Source organism: Crocuta crocuta, unplaced genomic scaffold, assembly GCF_008692635.1.
Source record: "Crocuta crocuta isolate KB4526 unplaced genomic scaffold, BGI_CrCroc_1.0 scaffold116, whole genome shotgun sequence".
NCBI lineage: Eukaryota > Metazoa > Chordata > Mammalia > Carnivora > Hyaenidae > Crocuta > Crocuta crocuta.
This window is the reverse complement of record NW_027531562.1, coordinates 466,456-491,059: the sequence shown is the minus strand read 5'-3', so window position 1 is coordinate 491,059 and position 24,604 is coordinate 466,456. Positions and strand designations below refer to the sequence as shown.

Sequence of the window (24,604 nt, the reverse complement as noted above, 5' to 3'; positions counted from 1 at the left end):
ACTGATAAGCAAAAATGTAGTATTCATAAAATGGAATATCATTCAGCAACAAAAGGAATGAACTATTGCCAAGTACCACAATATAAAGGAACCTTGAAAACCTGATGTTAAGCGGAAGTAGCCAGTCACAAAAGACCACATATTGCAGGATTCCATTTAAATGACATGTTCAGAATAAGCAGATCTATAGAAGCAGAAAGTAGATTCATGCTTGCCTAGGACAAGGAAGCTGTGGGAAGGGACCCGGCAACGACTGCTAGTGGGCACAGGATTTCTTCTGGCAATTATGAAATGTTCTAGAATTAGTTGTGCCACTTACACAACTCTGAATATACTACAATGCTGCATCGTATACTTTGGGTATATTTCAACAATGCCATTTGTTGAAAAGAAGGAAAATTCTATTTTTACAAGTTCATTGCAGTTTCCTAAATTTCTCTGGCTGAGATCAGGCCTGCTGTAATATTTCCTAGATACAGTTTCATAACCTAGACACCACTACAAGAAATAGTGTGTGGTCTTCCACTGCAATTCTCCACTGTGAGTCAAAACTTTGCAATAAAGGCCAGAAGGTAGAACAAACTGGCAAACCAAACTTCGACCTTGTGAAAAATACTGCAGATGTAAGATATTAGCTCTAGGACCTCATGACCTAGTTGGACCCAGTTAAAATTACTGTAGATGAGAGCTTCATCGCATGGACAAAAATCTAACCAGATAACAAAAGAGATGTTCCAATGTTTCAAGGTGCACACGTGAAAAGCCAGTCCCTGATTTGGGTCAACGTCTTCTAAAGATCCAACAAGGAGTAATTTTTGAGTCCCCAAAAAGGAAAGAAGAAACAAAAACCACAAATGAAGATGTTCACCAAAGAATGGCGGGTAGTGGCAGAAATACATCTCTTCTTTTTTTCTTGCTTGCCTTGTCTTTCTACCAGGATTGAAAAATCCCAAGGGCAGGGTCCATGTGCCCTTCCATGGCACTTAACACAGTTTCTTGCCACGGGGCGTTATAGTGGCCTGAGGCCCTTTACTGCCCAGCTTCTGCCCATCCTCACCTCACCTCATTCCACACTTGCTCCCCACATGCTGGTGCCCGCCATTTTCACATCTCACGCTCTTGCCCACCTTAGGCCTCTGACCATGCCAGTCCTCTGACTGAATGCTCTTCCATGCTCTTTTCATGCCTCCCTTTCTTACATTTTCATGTCTCTGCTCAAATGTTACCTCCTCAGAGAGGCCCACCCTCACCACCCCCATAAATTAAGTCACTTCCCTTGAGAGTCTGTCAGCTCATCCAATTTGTTTACTTCATAGTGTGAATCACAAAAGTCTTTCAACAACATTCCACAAATATTCATTCAGTCCCTAGCGTTAGGTGCTGGGGATAGAGCAGTGCAAAAAACAAGCAGTAGTTCAATTTACATCTGTAGCTCGTTGCATATTCTGTCTTCTCGTTGCATATAACCTATCATATAACCTCTTTGTCAGCGGGGACTGGCTAAAAGGGAGGCAGCATGGTGTAGAGGTCAAGAGCCAAAGGTCTAGGACTAGGATAGGATCCTGGATCTACCACCAAACCAAATTATTTAACCACTCTGAGCCTGTTTCCCCACCTGACATAAAAATAGCACCTTATTTGGGAGATTATTATAAGGACTAACCAAGTCGGATGGTTTAGTCACTTAGAAAAATACTTAACACATAGTAAACCCTATAAAAATGTTTATTAGAGAAATGTTCTTTGACTTTTGGGCCAATACAGTACCTGACAAATAGCTGGGTTTTGTTAAATGAATTAATAATTGTGGCACCTGTGGTTAGACATTTTCTACCTGGGCCAAAACTTAAAGAGAGAGTCAATAAGCAAGAATAAAATGCTCCTTTTTCATTTCTGAGCTCCTTGTTGGAAAACATTCTTTAGTCTTAGAGATAGAATGTGACATCCTTGGTCTATTACAAGCCAGAGGCAAGACTCTCTTTGAAATCTGCTAGAAATATTATGGTTATTTTCTAGCGTCGGAGGTTCTGGGACTTCCCAGGAAGGAAGGGCTATCAGAATTCGGCTTAGTCTATAGTCTGGCTTCCACTGTCGCATGAAAGAAACCACCTGTCTCCTGGTGGAGCTGCTGGAGGAATCCCAAAGATATCTGTGTACTTGTCATCTGTTTCTCCTACCCTCTTCTCATTACACATACCCACAACTTTGTATTTTGATATTTTTATCCATTGTAAAACCAACATAGAGTGACGAAGAGGCTAACTACTAATCATTCCCAATAAGTCCTTCCAGTAAAATTCCATATGTACCAGTGATGCCTGAATATTCTGTACATACAAACTTCCAGGAAAGATAGAATCAAATGAAAGAATCAAAGCCCTTGGGGGCTGCTGGTAAGTACTTACCAAAATCCTTTTAAATTCCGGCATTTTTGAAAATGTTATGCAGAAGACCAAAAACATAGAAAAACAAAATATTTTGTCATAAATTTACCTTCAAGAAGTCCACAGTCTACTTAGATCACAATCTGCACACATCAAAATGAGAAAAACTTTATAAAGGATACTAATATATGGGAGGCAGAATAATGGGCAACAGTCCCCCAGAATGTCCACATCCTAATTCCAGGACCTATGACTTTGTTAGGTTACATGGCAAACGGGAGTTAAAACTGGAGATGTAATTAAACTGCTAATCTGCTGTTCTTAAGTAGGGAGATTATTCTAGATTATCAAGGTCCAATGTAATCACTAGGGTACTTCAAAGGGATGAGGGAGGCAGAGAGCACTGGAGAAAGAGATGTGATGACAGAAGTAGCCTCACAGAGATGCTATGTTGCTCTCTTTGCAATGAAGGAAGGGGGCCGTGAACCAAGGAATACAGGCAGCCTCTAGAAGTTGGAAAAAGCAAGGAAACACATTCTCCCCTAGAGTTTCCGAAAGGAACGAAATCCCACCACCATCTTGATTTTAGCTCCAATGAGACCCCTGTTGGAGTTCTCGCCTAAAGAACTCCAACATAATAAATGGGTGCTGTTTTCAGCCACTAAATTTATGGCAATTTGTTACAGCAGCTAGAAAACTAACACAACATGAAATAAAACACCAAGTAGTATCAGAAAACGAATTAGGACGGAGACATAACAATGCTGGCAAAAGTTATCAGGAAAGGTGATTTTGAGTGAGTGGGCTTTCAGATCACTCTTTTCATAGTTTATAGGATGATTATAAAAAACAAAAGCTGAAAAGGGATATATGTTAAATCTATAAACTCATAAAGGGAGCATGGATTTGTTTACTAAATCCCAGGTTGCTAGAACCAGGAAGGACTTCCCTGAAACTTGAAAGAAGTAGCTTTCGGATAGATGGAGGGATGGACAGACAGACTATAGGTTGGGGCAGAGGGAGAACAGAGAGACAGACAAAGAAAGAAAAGGAAACCATTGCTTTATGTAGTGAGAGACCCTTTTATCCTTAGAGACCGAAAATATGAAAAGCTTTAAAATTTCCAGATAAATTCAGGGATGCCAGATACAAAATGAGGTCAGGGAAAACAAAATGTTTGGGGTGAGAGCTGAGCCTCTGTCATAGAAAACTTGGTTCCCCCCATCCTGCCCTGTGAAATCCTGTCCAAGACAGACCTAGCTTCCAGTGACTTCGAGCTGACACAGAATGGCAATTTCTATTTCAGATCCCTGATTTGGGGCTTCCTCGGAGGCTAACAAAGCTGACTTAACTGTTTCTCTCCTTCCACACTATCATGTGTGTGCTTTTCTGATCTAAAAAACAGCAAACAGGAGGGGGGCCTGGGCGGCTCAATCTATTAAGCATCTGAGTTTGGCCAGGTCACGATCTCATGGTTCATGATTTTCAGCCCCACATCAGGCTCTGCACTGACAGCTCAGAGCCTGGAGTCTGCTTCAGATTCTGTGTCTCCCTCCTTCTGCCCCTCACCCACTCATGCTCTGTCTCTTAAAAAATGAATAAACATTTAAGAAATAATAAAAAATAAAAAACAGCCAACAGGAAAGGTAAGGTTCTCATGTACCGTTTTAGGGAGGACACTGAAACCTGGCATTGTAAGCAGCTGAGAGCCTCTTTCCTAACTGCAAAGGCGTCAGTCACACCACTGTTCTCTTGCTGCACAGATACGTGATTCCCTCCCTCCCGCAGGAATTCTTCTCCCCATCTCAGACAGTATTCTCTACTTCCTACTGGAGTGTCTTCCTCTGAGCTGGGGAACAGCTGGCCACTCCTCAGGGAGCCACAAGACAACAGTGGGTGAAGCGACACCTATAAACTGTGCCAGATCCTGATGGTTCCTGCCTCTTCCAGAACAGAGGCCCACATTTGCATGGACGGAGTACATGGGGATCAGCGCAAATCTGTTGCAGCCCATGAGACCTCACGCTGGGACGCTGGGGGGAGGGCTTGATGGAGGTGTCACTGCAATTGCTCTCACAGTTATGGGATGAGGCCCAAGGACCAGATGCTGAGCATTACTCACTCATTCAGTCTTCTGGGCTGACATGTGATAATCTGCTAACAGCCTGTACATTCACTTGGGCCTTTAAACCAGTAAGATTAGGGAACTGGGTATGGTGGACACCTTATCTGGAATCTGACAGACTCAAAAAAAAAAAAAAAAGAGAGAGAGAGAGAGAGTTGAAGCTACCAACCCCATCAATGTGCTTTCCCATGTAAATTGTCAGGCTGACTACAAAATCAGCTGTAACTCATTTCAAACCCAGGGATGTACCTGTCAGGCTACATTTTAGAGAATGATGGACTTAGAAATGTTTTAGGTTCCCAGCAACTGTTCAAAAGCAGATAAGAAATATTACCCACATGCGTTGGGGTGAAGTAAAACCATCTAACCATCACATCACCATCATACAAGGCAGATGTGGCTTTTTTCACTTAAAGATGTCGCTGGACATTTCTAAAGTTTGGGGACTGGAAGGCCTCTCAACGTTGTTAGCTGTTCTTCTTTCCGGAGGTAGACCTTATCAGCACCAAAGGAAAATCTTGGAGCTAATTCAGGAGGCATTTTAAATGGACTGTCTTACCTGTTGAAGGCCAAAAGGGCAATAGGAAACAAATGACCATAAAATGAATTTTCTGCTGCTGGAATAAAAGAGTTCCCTAGAAATTAACATCTCTGTCCTGCTGATCCATTGATAGGGATTTCCAGTAATATTCAAAGAACTTTGCTCTTTTATCCCTGCCATACCTCTTGTTCTTTCCGGTGTTTATTCCTATTATCATCCACCAATATATGAGGCAATTTTGTGCATAAGGCCTTTCCTAAAGCTTGGCTCAGTTCTATTAACCTTTATGCGGTAATTTATAGTTAAGACCTAAATGGCACTGGTGCATGTAAATAGTGTCTGTGGGCTCTACCATCATGAGGAGAGCACTGTGCTTAAGTGGCTTCAGCACATTTGTTCAGAACATTATGGAAGGAACTGCTGAGAACTCTGTAGGAAGTTATTTAGTGAAATTCTCCCAAAGATCAACACTGCTTTGTAATAGACTTTTTGTGGTGTGGAATCTAGTCATCTGCAGGGAAATATATGGAACCCAAGGCTCTGTCTTTCTTTAACATCAATTTCTGAGTTGCTCACCTAAAAAGGAAAAACTTTGGAAGCCAAGAAACTTCAGGGACTTCAAAATTTCTCTGTGAGTTGTCATCAACGATGAATGGGTTTGAGAGATTTCTCTATAGCTCAGGAGTAAATGCAAAGAAAGTAAAGACATCTTTTTGCCAGGTTGATACAATGGGGGGAAAAAATGTCTTTCCTTTCACCTTTTCTAGTCTATTTCTGACCATTCTCCAAAACGGCCCATCCAGGTGCATAGGAGGTCCTACAGTATCCACTTGGTCCAGTCAATCCACTCTTCAAAGCTCTCCCAGAAATTTGACTGGTTTCTTATGTACTTCCATCCATCCATCCACCCATTCATCCATCTGCTCATTAATATTCTACTGCTCACCTATGTTTGTGAGGCTCTCTGCAAAATTCTGAGATACAGCTGTGGGCAACGTGAATATGGCTCTTTTCCTTCTGGAGTCTCAAGTCTCTCAGCTAGGAAGAGACACATTCAAAAGGTAATCCCACAAATAATTATTTAATTGCAATAGGATAAGTGCTCTAGAAGAAAAGTATGGTCCAATGAGAGAATTTAACAGGGGTTTCTGGGCGTGGAGGTAGGAGAGGCCAAAAAAAAAAACAAAAAACAAAAAAAAAAAAACAGGCTTCTCCAAGGAAGTAACATTTGTGCTTTTCTTAAAAGATGAATAGGAATTCATCAGGCGAATAATGTGTGTAGAATGGCAGGCTGGAGGGAGAAGGGAGGGAGGGCAGGCCAAGTGGGGGTTAGAGAATCCAGGCAGCCAAATAAGCAAATGGGAGGGTCTTGGTGTGTAAAGGCCCTAGGTTCAGTGAGTGACAAGAGAGAGCAGATCAGCATGGCTGGAACATGGCCAACAGGGGGCAAGGAGCAGAAGATCAGGCCAGATTTTACTCTTAGAAGGGCTTAGGAGAAATAGTTGGCTCATCTTAGCTTGCTCCCAGAGCAGTCAAAATCTGAACCTGTGGCCTTCTTGGGATTCTCAAGCTGGATGTGCCCTAAACCTGTCAGACCTACATCTCTGAGGCCAAGCTAAATGACACTAGGCCACAGCCACAAGTGATGAACAGTCAATCAGAGGCGAAATACCAAATGCAGGCTGTGGACCTGGTCTGACCCTTAATTTGACCAAGTCAACTGTAATTAGACATTTGGGGGACATTGAAGAAATATAATGCAGATGATGTATTTAGATGATATAAAGAGATTATTGTTTGTTTTTTTTTTTTATTTTGTTGCTTTGCATTTAATGTGTTCTCAATTTTTAAAAAAATTTATTCTTCCCACTGTGCCTTACCCCAGATCCAGCTGGTTTATTCCCAGGGTGTAACTATATTAGAGCACTCTTACTTGGGTGTGGTTTTCTTTCTCTGGAAGAACTTCAAAAGTAACAGGCAGTAGGAGCCTGGGGTTGAATCTTTTCGTAACCATGACACCTTGGCACAAAGAGACTTAAGCAGCTACAACTTTTAGCAGAATAAGAATTAGCAGTTATTTAAGGAGCGGTTAGCACAAAGATTGATGACAGCATTTTGGGAATCCTGGCTGAGTAGTTAGAATACTGTTATTTAGAAGACAAATATTATTAAAGCCTTCGGCCTTGGCCCCAAATAAAATTAGTAAGAAGTTTACTATCATCAGTAGAACTACTTGTAAGAGCCAGGTATTGTACCTCTCTTATCTCCTTTAGTCCTCCAAATTTCTGTAAGTGGATATTGTTATTCATAAAGAGATTATTGTTGATTAGTAAGTATAAAAATGGTATTGTGCTTGAGAAAGAAAATGCTTTTATTTCCTCATGGTACTCAAGAGTGAAATGCCATGATATCTGTGATTTGAATTAAATTCAGCAAAATTTTCAGGAGGTATATATATATAAACAAGCAACCTACAAGATACAAACTGTTTCCTAAAAAGAGATTTTTATATCATCTCAGTGAGAATACATTCCAGAATATAGAGAACAAGAGGACCAAAGACACAGGGCGCAAAGCATAAAGTGTGCTTTAGAAACAGCAAGTAATTCGCTTCCATTAGAACTTTTTGGGTCTGTTATAGGAATGCTGAGAAACAAAACCAGAAGAGAGCTGGCCCCCATTACCAAGGGCCTTGAATGCCTGACAAAAGAGTGATGGCTCCGCCCTGCAGGCACTCAAGGACCACTGAAAGCAGGTGAGCAAGGGAGAAGCATGGACGCAGGAAAAAGAGTAATTATGCCTCCATGCATATGCCAGGGGAGCCTGGAGATGTATAATAAATAGTTACTGTGCGCATAGTAAGTGTCAGACATTGTAAGCATAAAGGTCCGTGCCCTTGTAGAGGCTACAGTCTAATGGAGGGATGCAGTGTTAAATAACCACACGAATAAGAGTTGTGAAAGAAAGTACAGGGTGTTGGGAGAGCTCATAAGGAATCTAACATAGATGAAGGGATCAGGAAGTCATACCTGAAGAGAGGACACCTATCGGGATGTAGAGATGCTCAGGAGTGAGCCAGGTGGGGACAGAAAGAAGAGCTTGCCAGGCAGAGGAGCAGGACCAGCATAGGCTCTGTGGCGGGAGAGGAAATGGCGCTTGTGACCTCCTGTAAAAGGCCTGGGAACAGAGCAGGAGGTGGGGGAATTGTGGCTTGAGATAAGGAAACGTGAGGCAGGGTTAAGTCACCCACCACCTTGGGCACAGCACATTGGGCCAGGAGCCAACACCTGACCAAAAAGACAGACTCCTTGAAGCTCTCCAGTCCCCATTCCAGGTGACCTGGAATGACACCAGCTGTTGACTGCTTGAACCAATTAAAGCATCTCTCTTGGGAAGTTTGAAAGTGGGAGAGAGGGAGGAGAGAAAGACGCAGAAAGAGAGAAAAGCAAACAGAGATAATAGAATGCAGGCAAGTGAAAGCACAGAACAAGACACAAGACATGTGGGCCGAGTGACCCCTATTAAATACCTTGGCCTTTATCTTAAGAACAAATAATGGTGAGGAGTGAAGTGACAAGAGCCTGACTTAGGACCATGGACGTAGAAACAAAGAAGAGAGAGGCGTGGCTTTAAAAACAAAAATGTCCATGAATTCTTTGACACATCTTCCTTGATTCCCCTCATGCTGAATGTAGGCTGTACTTAGTGATTTGCTTCTAACAAATAGAATATTGCAAAACCAAATGGGTGTGATTTTCAAGATTGGGTTATGAAGAGACTGTGGCTTCCATCTTAAGTCTCCCCTCCCCCATCTATCTCCTTCTCTCCCTCCCTCCTCTCTGTGCCTGTGGGGAGAAGCAAGCTGTCATGTAGTAAGCCACCCTATGGAGAGATCCACCTGGTGAGGAACTGAAGCCTCCAGCCAAGAGCCAGCAAGCAACAGAGCACCTAGCCAGTTAGCACCCTGCTAACCACATGGGTGATCTTTTCTTCTTTTTTTTTTTTTTTTAACTTTTTACTTTTATCTTTGAGAGACAGAGCATTAGTGGTGGAGGAGCAGAGAGAGGGAGACACAGAATCTGAAGCAGGCTCCAGGCTCTGAGCTGTCAGCACAGAGCCCGATGCAGGGCTTGAACTCATGGACTGTGAGATCATGACCTGAGCTGAAGTTGGACGCTTAACTGACTGAGCCACCCAGGCACCCCCACATGGGTGATCTTTGAAGCAGATTCTCCAGCCCTGACCAAGCTTTGAGATAACTAAAGCCCCAGCAGCAGCCTGTCTACAATCTCATGAGACCAACTAAGCTGATTCTTAATCCTCAAGAACTGTGTGAAACAATAAATATGTCATTTTAAGCTGCTAAACCTCAGCATAATTTGTTACGCAGCATTAGATAATGAATATACAGAGGGAATGGATGACGCTGGTATTACACTGCTAGGACTTTGCAATGAGAGCTGTTGGGCATAGGGAGGAAAAAAGACGTAAAAGGGATTCTGAACTTTGAGTCTGGCTCACTGAGATCCCATCTTAGAGAAGGAGAAAGAATACAGGAAGAAAAACATTGGGGGAGAAAGTAATTTGTATTTGAACTCACTGAATTTGAGATGCTGGTGAGCTTTTCAGGTGCAAGTGTCTAGTAGACCTGGAAATCTGGGAAAGAGGTAAAGTGGTCACCAGGACACAGAAGAACCATTGGCAGTGAGGGGCATTTCCTGGAAGGCAAGGAGATAGAGAGGGACAAAAGGCAAACCACAAGGAATATACACATTCATGAAACCAAAAAAGGAAGAAAAGAACTAATGCTCAAAGAAAAGGGTAAAGAGCCCAAACAGAGTTCTGATAAAGAAAAGATGTTCAATAGCACCAAAAACCGTAAAAAGGGGATCCCTATCTCTAGAAAGCTCTATCTCACATTGTAAATCTATACATTGAGTGACTTATAAATCTCCTACTTGGTGTAAGCCAACACTGTCTGCATGGAGATCAAGTTTCAGAGTCTACAGTAGAGAAAACAAGACCTTGATTTATGTTGATCCTAGCAGAGCATTTGCCGCCATGTAAAGCTCTGCCTGGGCCACCAATGTGCCATTCTATAATCTCTCTCTCCAACTGCGATGGAAGGGATGTTTGTGATTACCTCTAAACAACCTGCTCTTCTTACAAATGGGGATGTTTCCATCTGCAAACTATGGAGGCCTATTTATTCACTTTAGGTTGAGAGTTTCCTCTGCAGGGATACCAAGGAGGGTTGAGGAAGCAAACTAAAATGGTTTCCAGAGCTACATGGCCAGCCTCTTGGAGAACTAGAACATTGGGAATGAAACAGCAGTTCTCCAGAACTGCCACTCCGGAAGCATCTCCTGAATCCTCTCCCTTTCTCTATGTGCTTATTCTACTAACTGATGGCTTTCTATACCTTCTTTCTTCACCTCCATTACTAAAGTCGTCTCTTGCCTCATAGTTTCTGCGTACTCCTTTCTCTTTCCACATCCCTAGTTTTCTGTGTTGACACTGGACTACCTTGTTTGGAAATAAGTCTGATTTTCCCTTTTTCTGGGTCTCTCTCTCTTTCTGTCTCAAGTTCAGACTTACCAAGAGAGAGGCTTTGATTGGTTCAGACAATAGCACCCAGTGCTACTCTAGGATACCTCATGGGGGCCTGGAGAGCCTAAAGAAGGCTATCTTGGGGTCAGGGGTTGGCTCCTATCTCAGCCAGCTGTGGGCATGGTGGTTGGAGAGATGGGCACTAAGCCTAGAGAATTCCTTGTGGACTCGTTTTCCCCAAAAGGAGGCAGTGGGCTTGTGAATCTTGACCTTTGAAGTACAAATTCCCCAGTGAGTTAATGGTAGAAATGGTTCAAAATTTCCTCTTCCAAGTATGGATTTGTTCCAAACAGGTTTTTATCTCTAATATTAGTTTAATTTAGCAGCAACTACCTGTGGTACTAAACCTCCAAGCAGCACATGCTGACTGCTTAATGGTTAAAAACCCAAGGTATTGACTGAAAATACAAGCAAGGAAGCCTTTGATAAACTGAAAAGGCCTAAATGATTTCAGTAAACTCTGCCTAACCTTAGCCAGTTAGTTCCTGCTTTTCATTCTTATTCATTCATTCAGCAGCACTACTTGATAGGCATTTTCCTAACCTGATAAGTATATAAAGACAGCTAATACAGAAACCCCACCCTCTCAGAGCTGCCCTCCAAGAGAGGAGAAGGGAGCTGTGTCTTTTTTCTCCTGTCTCTTTGATCTTCAATTTTCTCTCCCTCTTTCCCCTTCTCCTTGTGCAACTTTTGGAAACTTGTGCGTGTTGGAAAAGAAGAGCTGACATTCAGTTCCTTCTTTCCCCGTGTGTCTTTACCACACTTGTGAAGGATTCACAGAAATCCTATCTGACTCTGGGTCTACCAACAAGTAAACAGTAAACGTGGCTGGAAGGCAGGGGACTGAGGGAGACGGAATGATTGTTTGTTTTTAAATTTATATTCCTTTATATTGTTCCAATTTTTATAAGCTTTTATGTAGAAATTACTTTTAGTAATAGAAAAATAAGTCAAATGTTTGGGTTTTTTTTTTACGTTTTGTCTATAAAGAAGGAAGAGAAATGGGATGGGCAACTATGAACAAATAGAGTTGGTAAAATTTTCCATGACCTGACTGGCAAGATTATTTTAGTTTCATTANGCATTGTGAAGGAAGATTATACTATACTGCAAGCGACTAAAAAAAAAAAATTCCTTTTGTCCTTAGATTTGCTTGATACATACAGATCACTTTCTTATCCTTGACATCCAAGGGACCACATTCCTTCTTCACTATAGAAAAGCAGCTGACGTGACAACATAAGAAGCATTAGATGTTAGAGGCAGGCAGTGGAAACTTTGGGGGTAAAGGGCCAGCAGGGCACGGTTTCTTATATGTGCGAGCTTCCTGTAATGTGGAATGTGTACGTGTGAAATCACCAGTCGCTACATTTGCAATAACTTAATAACATGACCGTTCCTCCACCAGGGCTCTTTCCCCAACCGAGTTCCAGTTTCACCCTGGGCTACTTACGGTGAAGCGTTCCATAGAAAGAAGGAAGTAAACCCACCCAAGAGGCAGCAGTGTGTCTCACACGCCACATTCTTAACCTAATGAAGGCTTCTTTTATCCTATTTATTAGGAAGCCTGCATAGTTCAGATTGGCTGGTCCAAATCGTGTATTTGATTCTCTCCCTGAACCCTGGACCTTTCAGACAGATTAATAATTATTTAAAAGACTTGTCCTCACAGAGGCAGAGTTAACAGACAAAATGATCCTAGCCTGGGTCATCTCCATTGTGCCACAAGATTGCACCTGCTCCCTCAGGTGAACTAAAAAGGAAGCGAAAAGTGTGACATTTAAGGTTTTTTGTCTGCCGCCAGGAAAGGGATTAGAGTTCCTGTTTCTGCACTGTTGTTCATGCTAAAGGGTCTCCAAGGGCGGACCACTGATGGGAATTAGTTCCCAGCTTCCTGAAAGCAAATAGCTCTGCGGGGGGGTGGGGAAGGCAGCAACTAGCCAGTGCGGCCAGGCCCGGTAATCCCAGCGGCACACCAGGGGCTAACAGAGATTACTGTGTTTGAGGAAACTGATAGGATCTAGAGAGAAACCAAAGCTTAAAACCTTGTCTGTCATTCCTCTTAAAAATTAGGAAACCGCAAAAATAGGCAAACTGCTGTTTAAGGAGTGACTAAGGAGTAACGGAAATTTGGGGCCCACCTCATTGTTCTAAAACAGCACTTAGAACCCAAGCCAGACTTGGTACCAAGGCAGATAGAGGCAGAGAGGTCTGTGGAAATGGCTAATTTCATTATAATTCAGAATAATGCCATACCCTAGGACAGATTCAAAGTGGTATTTCATATGGCTATTCAGCTAGTAGAGCCTGCTGGCTGACCAAATGAAGGTAGGATCTAGCTCCCTAAGAGAAAGCGAACCATGAACATGAAATTATTTTAATTAAAATGAAATACAGAACTCACTGAACTTACTATTGAACTTGGGACTACTATTACCCACCACTTTAATCTTAGCCCTGACACTGTTCAACATAAGCAGTTACTGAGAAGACGATGTTTTGCTTTAAAAAGAAAACGCATTTTTGAAAAATCCAGAAGCTAAGATTATTAACAATTCTAGAAGCAGTAGCAAATGTTACAAATGGTGGTTCTACCATTCACAATTTTAGAAAAATGTTGTTCGTCTGTCCTTTAATTTTATTTTGAAAATTTGAAAAACATCAATCACAGCTCTGCTCTGAATCTCCAGGTGTGAAAACAGAGTATGATGGGAAATCCAGATGGTCAAAGTATCAGCAGAGTTTTTATATTTGTGATTGGTAGAGAGAAGGAGGCTTGTGTCTGAAGTAACAACAGATGGGAAATGCCAACTTCATCACAGAAAGTATTATCCTTACTCCCACCCCACAATCTGGAAACAAGCCATTGTACGCTCCGTTTTAAGATAGCGGTCCTTTTCCAGACGAGGGGCCACTGAACAGACCCATTTAATTACCCTTACACAACCCCTCTTTGGGTTAAGATGTAGTCATCACTATCTCCATTAGTTAATAAAAGGAGTTACTGCCAGTCATTAAAAAATGGCAGTCTTATTAGAAGTTTTTAAATATCACATATACATTTTATAATTCGAAAAGGCAAACCTGAAAAACAATTAAGGCTCACATGCATGTGAGTGGGCGCACACCTGAGCACATTTACATTTTTAAGTAGCAGGAAAATTATACTTTGCACGCTTAAGAGATCTCATTGGAAGTTCAACCACCTCCCCCACCCTCTTGCCTCAGGCAGGTAGAGGCACTATTATCCCTTCTGCCTAGAAGCAAAGAGAACATTACTTAAGGTCCCGTAGCCAATTAAAGAGAAGCAGTAGGGGGTGGCGAAAGGAAGGGTATGGAGAGGAAGAGAGGGAAAAGGAGAAAAAGAAAGGGAGAGCAGGTAAGAGCAAGGCGTGAAGGNACGAACCGCGAGATCATGACCTAAGTGAAAGTCGGACGCTCAACCGACTAAGCCACCCCGGCGCCCCGTCAACTTCTTTTTAAGTACCCAGCACCAGGGGGCCTGGGTGACTCAGCTGATAAAGTGTCTCACTTTGGCCCAGGTCATGATCCTGTGCTTCGTGTTTTCGAGCCCTGTGTCTGGCTCTGCTGACAGCTCAGAGCCTGGAGCCTGCTTCGGATTCTGTGTCTCCCTCTCTACCACTCCCCTGCTTGTGCTCCATCTCTGCCTCTCAAAAATAAATAAATGTTAAGAGAAAAATATTCTGAGTACCCAGCCCAGCAGACCATCCAGTCTTAGGAGTTCTATCTGCTATCCCCCTTGGAGTTCTGACCTATGTTTGTCCTAATTTAGACTACTGCTAAAATAGAGAAAACAAAACCCCTCTCACAAAGCAGGTGAATTAAAAGAAAATGTAAATTTTCCTTTAAGAGTATTTGAATCTGAATCGAAAGTCTTTGGAAACGGATGCTGTAAATAGAAGACTGGCCAATGCTCAAAACTATTTGTAAGTTTCCCTTATTTAACTTAAAGTAATAATTTATTTATCTCAAAACGAAACCACAACTATTTGTAAAGATGATGTTTCCTGACTCTTGACTGGAGAGTATCTGCCAGAAAATGAGTGAGATACACACAAAGTTAACAAACCCATACACACACCAGGCGACTGCAGTCAGAGCAGACGTTGTTTATGCAACTAGTTTCAGCTGCTCTTCTTTCTAAAGAAAACTGCATCACTTTCAATTTAGAGGGTTGTTGTTTTTTTAACTCAAATGAAAGGAATGACAAAGAATTAGTAGGCTAATTAGATATTTTAAAATCTTACAAGTTGACAGAAAGATACACAACACACAAGAAAATGTTCAAAGGATGTAAATAATTATTTTTTTAAATTTTATTTATTTTGAGAGAGAGAGAGCACGCATGAGCACATGTGCGCCAGTGGGGGAGGAGCAGAGAGAATCCCAAGCAGCTTCTGTGCTGCCAGCACAGGGTCTCATCTAGGGCTCAAATTCATGAAACTGGGAGATCATAACCTGACCCAAGATCAAGAGTCAGATGCTTTACCAACTGAGCCACCCAGGTGCCCCTTAAATGGTCAATAATCACTTGAAAGTTTGCTTGATGACATTAAGAATCTAAGGAGTCAAAGTTACGAGTATGAGACACTGTTTTTCACTTGTCATAATGGGAAAAAAATTAAAATAATATGTAGTGTTGGGGAATGTATATGAAAATAAGTACAATGGTGTATACTGCTAGTATAAATTGATTTAGTCTTTTAAGGTTTATGTATTTTAAAGCCTTAAAGGAATGAGCATCCTTTGATTTAGCAATTAAATATCTAGAAGTTTATCTAAGAAATCATCATTGATGTGCTTAAAATGCAGCTATAAGGACACTCATTAGAGAACTACATACATTATCAAAAACTTGGAAACAGCCTAGATGTCCAGCAATAGAGAATTGTTTAAAGTCTTTATAAAACATTTATATGACAGAACCCTATGCAGAAGCTGAAGAACATTTAATGTTCACAATACATTAAGTGAAGAAGATTTCAACCCTACTTATTGTACTACTACAGTTTTGTATTCACACCAAAACTAACAGAAAATAAATCGTGCTATTGAAGAGCCAAAAATTAAGTCCTCCATTAAGAGCAACCTCGGGCTGCACATAGCCCCAGTCCCAGTTCCAGGAAAAGCCTCAGACTGTTCAAGGCTAAAGCCATCCTCGGACCACCCTCAGATGAGCTAATCAAAAAACATTCCTATGGTCTGAGTCAAGGCTGGGAACTGCAGATACAAACTGGCCAATTTCTCACCGCTTGCCTGAACCCCACGTGGGCCCTTTGAACTCACCTCATAATTGGTCATTTTCAAAGGATTCTCAAGAGTCATGATTGGGTCCCACCAAAAGTAATGAACACCTCACAGATACTGAATGGTCAAAGCTGTTACCATGGGTGCTGCTGTACAATTGTAACTGGCGCTTATGTGATGATGCTACATGTACTGTAACACCCCCGTCCCTTACTCCTTAAAAACCCAACTCGCTATTGTTCTTGGCTTCACCTTGCTGCCATACACTAGTAGGCTGGTGAGCCCCTGCTTGAGCTTGTAATAAAGACCCTTTTGTATTTGCATCGGTGCTGGCTCCTTGGAGGTCTCTGGGACTCGCGATTCAGGCACAACACTATCAGTGGTTATCCCTGGGAATTAGGAATATTGCTGATTTTTATTTTATTCTCATGGTCTACTATATTTTTGTAAGGTTGTTACTACATTTTTTTAAAACAACCATGTCAAAATATAATTCATATATCGCACAATTACACTATTACTTCTATTAGTTGCAAAAAAGGCAATAAAATTATTCTTACAAATTGAGGCAAAGCTTTGAGGGGCAAACACTTCATTAATATTTTACTTTAATTCCTTTAACATCAGGTTCACACTCGACATCTGTGCAGGCTTTCCATTTTACAATGCACGTTTACCTTTGCACAAGGGTCTTCTGGCCAAGCGGACCTCATTGTAGAAGAACAAATAATGACCTCTATCTATCATAACACAAGTAATTAAATCTTGGTGGGGTCTTTGCTCCCTCTTAATGGAAATTATACCCTGAATAAGATAGCAGAAATAGGCTTATTCTAAAGCCTTAGAAATATGTCATGTCCCTCTTTCTGGCACACCGTGGGTCTTCATAGAATGCCCAGCATGACTCCTACAAAAGAGAGACAGAACACAGCAATGTCCATGTTTCTCCGTTGCTGTTCTCATTACATCAAGGATTAACAAGCTCGCAGGAGGTGTGAAACCATGGCAGCCATGGACACATTTGACTATGGAGCTTGTACTACTCATTTCCTTTTCCATTAACTCACAAAACTATCTTTTTAAATGTGATTAAATCTGCATTCAGAGACACCTACAGTGCTGGCCAGTGCCTCGCTGCAAGGACTTTGATGATGCTGGGAACCTTGAAAAGGGGAGTTTGGGGTAGTCTGCATGCTGTGGGCTGCTGGGGGACATTTACCCTCCACCAGGGGAACACATTGCTTGCTCTCAGATGGTGGGAAGAGCCAAAGTGTTGAAAAACAAGGGTCAGTACAAGGGTTAAATGAAAGTGAAATCGTGCTGACCCAGAAATGCAAATCGATGTGCCAGAGCTCTCCGGAGGACTTGTGGTGCCTGAACACTCTATTCTTTCTTCCGATTACCTAGTGTCCCGAGAGAGGCTTCGGCGATTTAGAGGAAAAGAGATGAAATGTGGAGGGAAGCAGCAGGCAGTAGCGGAATCTAATTTTATTTGAGAAGCATCTCCACAATTTATACTGGACTTCTCACAGGGACCCCCCCCCCCAAAAAAAGTAGTTTTGAAGTTTATTTCCCTTTCTTTTATATTGCTTTTACTACCTTTACTGGTCCGAATTCAAAGCTCAAAATTAGAGATGATTTTAAAACTGAATCTTCACAAATCATAAAAGTATGAGCCTGCAAGCTTAGAGATTTACAATTCTCATCTGCATTTTGTCCTACAGAGATGCAAAGTGTGCCTGGAGCTCCTGGCCGCTGAGAGAAAGCTTCCCAAAATGTAATTTCCAGGTAAAGAATGTCATGGTTCTCATCACTGATGGACTTATGAGGGAGAAAGGGAAGCAAGACAGAGGGAGGAAAAAGGTGGAGGAAGAAAGAGACATGGTAAATTAAAGAAGAAATAATGAGTGAGATTTAGAAGAAAAAGAACAGAGGGGCGCCTGGGTGGCTTAGTCGGTTAAGCGTCCGACTTTCGCTTACGTCATGATCTCGCGGTTCGTGGGTTCGAGCCCCGCGTCGGGCTCTGTGCTGACTGCCAGCTCAGAGCCTGAGCCTGTTTCAGTCTGTGACTCCCTCTCTCTCTGACCCTTCCCTGCTCACGCTGTCTCTCTCTCTCTCCTAGAAATAAATAAAACATTAAAAAAAATTAAAAAAAAAAAAGAACAGAAACTAAAACCAAAGAGGGGCTCAAAGTTGGGGGGGAAACATCAAACAAAGTAAACTGAGGACAGATGGCAAAAAGCTTGCAAATGTGGGTCAAGAGCCAAATGGCTCAGGCTTGAACCCATGCTCCATACCCAATTTCTGGGTGACTTTAGGCAAGTTACTTAACCTCCTAAAGACTTGCTAAGAGAGATTAATTGCAAGACTCTACACAAACATGTAGTACTGCTGAGGCAGGGTGAGGGTTCAATGACAAGCTCAATCAATAGCCCCTCCCAGGTCCAGAGTGGGGCATGAGCCTCCCAACCTCTACCTTCCTCTCTGTCTCCACACCTGAGGTCCTTGGATAATAATGGCCGTTTGGGGGCCTGGCGACACACCAAAGACAGGGGGTGCCGAACTTCTGAGTTCCAACCTGTTCTGTCACTGCCCGCTGTTAGACATTAATTCATGCAACAAATACTTAGCAAGGATTCACTACCTTCAGGTTCTGGGCTAGGGTCTAGTGAACACAAACAGACATAGTCCCTGCCTTCATGCAGCTTCCAGGCTCATGGAGAGCCAGGTAGTAATAAAATAATTAAACAAGTACATAGAAAATTAAAACTATGAAAGAGAGGCACACACAGCCATAAAGTACATACAAGGCCCTTGAAGAAGACATTATTGAACTGAGCTCTGTCAGTAGAGTGGTGTCAGCCTAGACTATGAAAGGGAAGAAAGAACAATCTAGGCTGAGGGAATGGCTGGAATAGTAGAAGTCCAGAGAATGAGAAGGGACTGTAACCGCCATCTAGAGCCAAACCAGGCAGGGCACGGTGGGCCCGCTTAAGGACTTTGGTCTTTACCCTAAAAGTGAATAGAAAAATCAATGGAGGGTTTTTTGTTTTTGTTTTTTTTTTACAAATAGTTTATTGTCAAATTAGTTTCCACATAACACCCAGTGCTCATCCCACAAGTGCCCTCTCAATGGAGGGTTTTTAATCTAGAAAAATTATATATCATATATGAGTTTTGAGAAGACCACTCAAGCCTTGGTGTGGGAAAACAGATTTGGGGAGGGCAAGGTAGACTACTGAGGAGGCTCCTGAGCTGTCCATGGAGAGCAGATGGTGGCTAGGGCTGGAATGGAAGCTGTGCAGGGTCGGCTGTCTATGTGTGGGTGGACCTTCTATCAGAATGACTTGGAAGATGCACATAGAGGAGGGATTCTTTGCCAGAGGAACTGGGTGCTAAAATTTTCATTCACCAAGACTGGAGAATGCCAAGATTGTGGAAGGCTTGTTCCTTGGTCTAGTTTTAAATATGTTTTGCTTACAAGACCTTGAGGAAGACTTTAACCCTCTAGGTCTTGAAATCCTCATGCAGATTAAGTGAGATTAATGCCTGAATACCTGAAACAGAGTAGCTGCCCAGTAACCCGTAGCTGTGTTATTGGGATTTTAGATGAGATATACTGAAATGACTTGCCTCGGCCTTCCACAGAGGGCAAGATCATTCACTTTCCATCCAGATTTCACCTTTCTTGAGAGAGTATTTGATTCACAAATACAAGATCCTAAAGTAGAATGCCCCATTTGAGCACAAAGTAAATCCGGATTCTTGGAACACTCAGGGGAGAAATTCACATTTAATTTATGAGGAGATTCCTTGATCTGCCTTTAAAAAAATTACGATGAGAGGTCAAGTTCTGAGACTTGTATACATGAAACTTTCCCTTTTTCACTCCTTGCACAGGGAAACCTACATCTGATTGTCCAGTTAATGAACTTTTAAGAAAAACATATAAGATCAATTTAACAAATATTTCTCAAGCACCTCCTTTATGTAACAAACTATGGAATACAAAGACAAATGAGACACATTCCTTGTTCTTAATGAGTTTGTGGTAGGAGTCATACATACATACTGAAATGCCACCAGGGAGTGTGCAATCACAGACAGTGGGGAGCAAAGCTCTCAAGTCTGGAAACAGCAGATTCTAAGTTTTAACCTAGCAACTGGAACCTAAGTGCTGCTTTCCAATGTTATGCCAGCCCCAGGGTTTTTGTGGTGAAGGGTCCTATTTAAGTTTGGGGACTGGAAAATCTGGATGGATACTGCCTCAAGCCCGACAGAACAGAAGATAAAGATACCCTCAGCTCCGGATATAATAAACACAGACAGCCAAAAATTATTATTAAATTGAATTTTGGGGCAACTGGAAAGGAAGACCTGAAGTGCTGAGCCTAAAGAAAAAGAGTATTTGCTAAAGAGAAAGATTTTCTATTAACATCAAATTAGAGAACTATTTGTACAGCTAGAGAGGTGATGGACATTATGTCACATGGCTGACACCCATGGTTTTGTCTCATGAAAGTAACTTGGAAAGAATCCACAAAACTCTGCCCAGCACCAAGTCTGCTAACTACCTTTCAGTGTCAGCAAAGGAACAGCAAACTCAAGGAGCCAGCCGACCGTACATGTTCTTGCACTTTGTAAAATTTCTTCTGAAATTTAAATTAAAACCAGTCCTTCACTAATGAGCTTTATTTTCATCTATATAGCCATTTAAACATGCCATTTGTTTTCTGTCTGCCATGAGACTGGGAAACAGGACATTATTGAACACAGAGCAAAGCTAATTCTAGGAATTTCCAAAATCAAAGACTATCCTTAGAACATTTTTTACATTAGGGAAACTTGAGAGTAAGTTCTAGAGAGTCCACTTTCCAGATGGTCTTGTCCTCTGATAACTCAAATGATTAAGGCCTGAACATTCACTGAATTGCTTGAAATAAGAGTCCAGTCTTTAGCTAATAGGTTCTGTCAGTTAGTCTCCTGAGTTAATCCAAAGCAAGTTATTGGTTTATACTTCTCCTTCTAGCACGCTGGTTGCCATTAAGCAGAAAAGTAATTCTATTAATGGAAAAATCAGTGTCCAACACATTCTCTAAGACCCGACTCAAATGTCACCTCCATTACTGTCTCCCTGGTCATTATACACGGCTTTTTTGGAGTCTTTGTCACATTGAGTGGAAACTGTTTCTACTGCCCATCTGCTCTTCTACCCTGTGAACTCCTTAAGGGCAAGGACAGGGGCATATGCGATTTTGTGACATGCTACCTGAAACATAGTAGGCACTGTCAAACACAGAGGAAAAGCACAGAAATACAATCAGAGAGACAAGCTGCCCAGAGCACTAACAAAATAGCACGGCTTCCACGGTCATACACAAAGAGAAAAGTGATGAAAGCCACTGGGGTTACAGTGACAAGTTAGGTAGGCTGCCCAAGGAGCTGAATGTCAACCAAGGACCTGAGCAGGAGAGCCTGTCCTTTCTCCCGGCAGTCTATCCCTTCTCTTTGAAGGTGATTTTCCTTTGCGAAATTTCCCCTTGGGTGTAGCTCACCGGTCAAAGGGATGGAGCAACTCCAGAAGTTGAGTGCGTTGTCTAAGGCAGGTCCCAGGCTCCTACCCAAGTGATATATATGTGGCTGGGGTTTGAGATCCTTGCCGTTTGTTTTTTGTTGTTGTTGTTGAGTTTTAATGCAGAGTGGAGGGGAAGGGATCTTAAAGGCAAAGGTACCTGTGAAATGAATATTGCAGGCTCTGCGTGGGCCACATGTCCGAGGAATAAACCTAGTTGCACAATCCCCTCAAGATACACCATGAAGTTGCATCACCCCCATTGTGTAAGCCTTTATCAAAGCAGGAAGGGGGAGGGGGTTAAATTCTACAACCAAACAGGCGTTCAGATGAAAATTTTATAACTTTTGACTTTGATATTTTTCAAAGGAAATTTTTAACTTTGTTTTACATCCCTGGGGGTTGTTTTTAAAAACGTTATTTTTTTTTTCTTTTAAGTTTATTTATTTTGAAGGAGAGAGGGGGAAAGAGAGAGCATGGGTAAGGTAGGGGCAGAGAGACAGGAGAGAGAATTCCAAGCAGGCTCCACACTGTCAGCACAAAGCTCAATGTGGGGCTCAAACTCCCTAACTGTGAGGTCATGACCTGAGCCAAAATCCAGAGTCAGATGCTTAACCAACTGAGCCACTCAGATACCCCTAAAAACATGATTTTTAAAGCAATCTTTTAGATTAGATACAAACAAGGAACGCCAGAAATGTTATACAATGTTTTAATTTCTAACTTTAGTCTTCATATCGGTAAACTTAAATTCTTAATTCTGTGAGCAGACACTCTTGAAAAACTTTTCATTTTTTAAATCAGGAGTCACCAAATTTTTGAGCTCAAAGGGATCTCATCAGTTGCCTGATCTAATATTCACACCTGAACTCTGTCCTTGCTCTGCAAACGTAGGAAGAAGCAAGTCAAGAACCAACCTTTGTACTGACATAAATCCAATGAACAGGATTTGATTACATGTTACTGAGAGGTAGCATTTCCCAAAACATATTTCCAATAAAAATAGACTTTGGAGGTAACATTTTTAAAGGATTCTGTGGTCAAACAAGTTTGACAAGTACAGGGCTAGCCCAAGTTTAAAAAAGGTTTTTTTTTCCTTTGTTTTGATTTTAAACTCTCAGACTTCTCAGAACATTTAAGATACCAAAATAACCATCGAGAATATCCAAGAAGGAAGCAAAGTACGCAATGTAAAGGACCCAAAACTCCTTTTCCCCCCAAGAAATATCCATTGTGTCATAGGATACTAGTAGTGTTCACAGCTTAGGAAAAGTAGCTATAAAGTTTTCGGCTGCGGTCAACATCTGTACTTTGTAGTAACTATTGGCTTCTATTCATAGAGGTAGAATATAAATTTGGCCTTGAGCTTCCTAGTAGCCAGTGCAGAAAGCATTAATCTCATGATCAATGATCATATAAAATGTTCATGACGTTCATCAGATGAAAACAAACGGTAGTTCCAGAAGTGCCAGCTATTCCCGGTGCTCAGAACTGAACAGAACGGCCACTCGAGTGTTTTCGTAAAGAGCTCAGGATGGCATCTTCTGCTACATCTCCTTTAGTGCACAAAATACAGTTTTATAGGCAATCTTATAACATCCTTCTATGGAGACCAAGGGCATATTGCCACAGGGTGGTTCAGGAGAAACAGCTTCACAAACAGTCATACCATGTTTTACATGGTCGTAGTTCTTAATTATCTAACTTAACCCAAAACTCAAATCCCACTCTCCCATCAACCAGCTACGCTTGCCTCCAAGGGTGAATCATTTGCCTATGCTGGGTTTGAACTAGATGGTCCCTCGGGTCCAGCTTCAAGGTTCGAGAGGTCTGTAAGGTGGATTACTTGGCTTTTCACCAAAAAAGGCAAGCTTTCAGTCTCCTTGAAAGTATGAATTCATCCTTGGAGGCCTCTGTACCTTAAGTTGCTTACATAGGGGATCATAGGGGATATGTAGAATGCATCACTAAAACTTCAAGCCCTGGTAATGTGTCCGAAATTTGGAAAAACCAAAACAAAAAGGGAAAAACTAAGAATAGAAGTGGACGAGTGCCAAAAATAACTTTAGCGGCTTGAGCAGTTTGCTTAAATCAACCTTCAGTTTCTTTATTAATGATGGCAGTAATTGTTATTTGCTCTAAATACTTTGCTCTAAATGAGCCCGTAGTTTCTTAGGAAAAGTAGTAGCAGCCATAGAAGCCTCACCAGCAAACACATTCTTGTCACTTCCAACCTATGAAGCCCCGTAAGTGTTATACACAATGACTCTTAGAATGCTCGCAATAACTCTAAGGAGATACCATTCCTATCCAGTTTCACAAATGACAAAACTGTGACTGAGGGGTTGAATAACGTGCCTCAAGTGCTGTGCGTAGTAGCAGCAGGTCCAGAATTCAAGCCGGCTCTGGATCTAAGGTTTAACCAACACCCTCAACTGCTTCTGGGACCCTGAGGTCAGAGACCGCTGACAGGCTGAGAGGTGGCCTCTGGCTACATCCTGCATAATAGAGCCCCTCCTCTCAAAATAAGACTTGGCTGGAGAAAAGCTATGGGGCTTTCTAAGGAAAGCAGCTCCATAAGAGTAGAGAGTAATAAAGGTTTTAATGATCGATGATTCGTATAAGAGTAACAATTACTTGGAAAACAATCCTCCAGTTCTCTTGGAAAACTGAAGGCAGTTTCCCCCTGAGACCATACACAGTCATTGACTTCTTGGGGAAAGCTTGAACAAAGAGGTTACCCTGCAAGTCCTGAGTTTGGATTATAAAGGGCTGAGAGGCAAACCCGCCTGGGCAACAATGGAAGGCCTTGGTTCTACTCTCAAATGTCCATCTTCATCACAGACCCCAGGTCCCCAGGCTGTCTTCCCCTCGGTTAACATGAAACGCTACAGTCTTTGTTCCCATATCTCCCCTTCCTCCTGGCCCTTCTCCCCTCCCCTCCCAGCACATACTTTCCTGTTTGGAGATGTAGGAGAGGAATGCATTTGAAGTAGTCTAGCACCGCTCTAACATATAATCACATGTAATCACACCTCCAGGAACAACGTCTCATACTTCTAATTACCTTTCTTCAGAGGATCTCAAAGCACTTTGCAGACAGT

At 42.0% G+C, this 24,604-nt stretch overlaps 1 protein-coding gene across 2 annotated transcripts in view; it reads right to left on the bottom strand.

Moving 5' to 3' along the window:
- Nucleotides 1-21,690, bottom strand: part of EGLN3 (egl-9 family hypoxia inducible factor 3) — a 92,441-nt gene extending 70,751 nt beyond the window's left edge. For both annotated transcript variants that reach the window (XM_077772730.1, XM_077772732.1), the window contains exon 1: nt 21,484-21,690. The gene's annotated coding sequence lies outside the window, so the exon portion shown is untranslated. The remainder of the gene's footprint in view (nt 1-21,483) is intronic.
- Between the last annotated feature and the right edge of the window lie 2,914 nt (nt 21,691-24,604).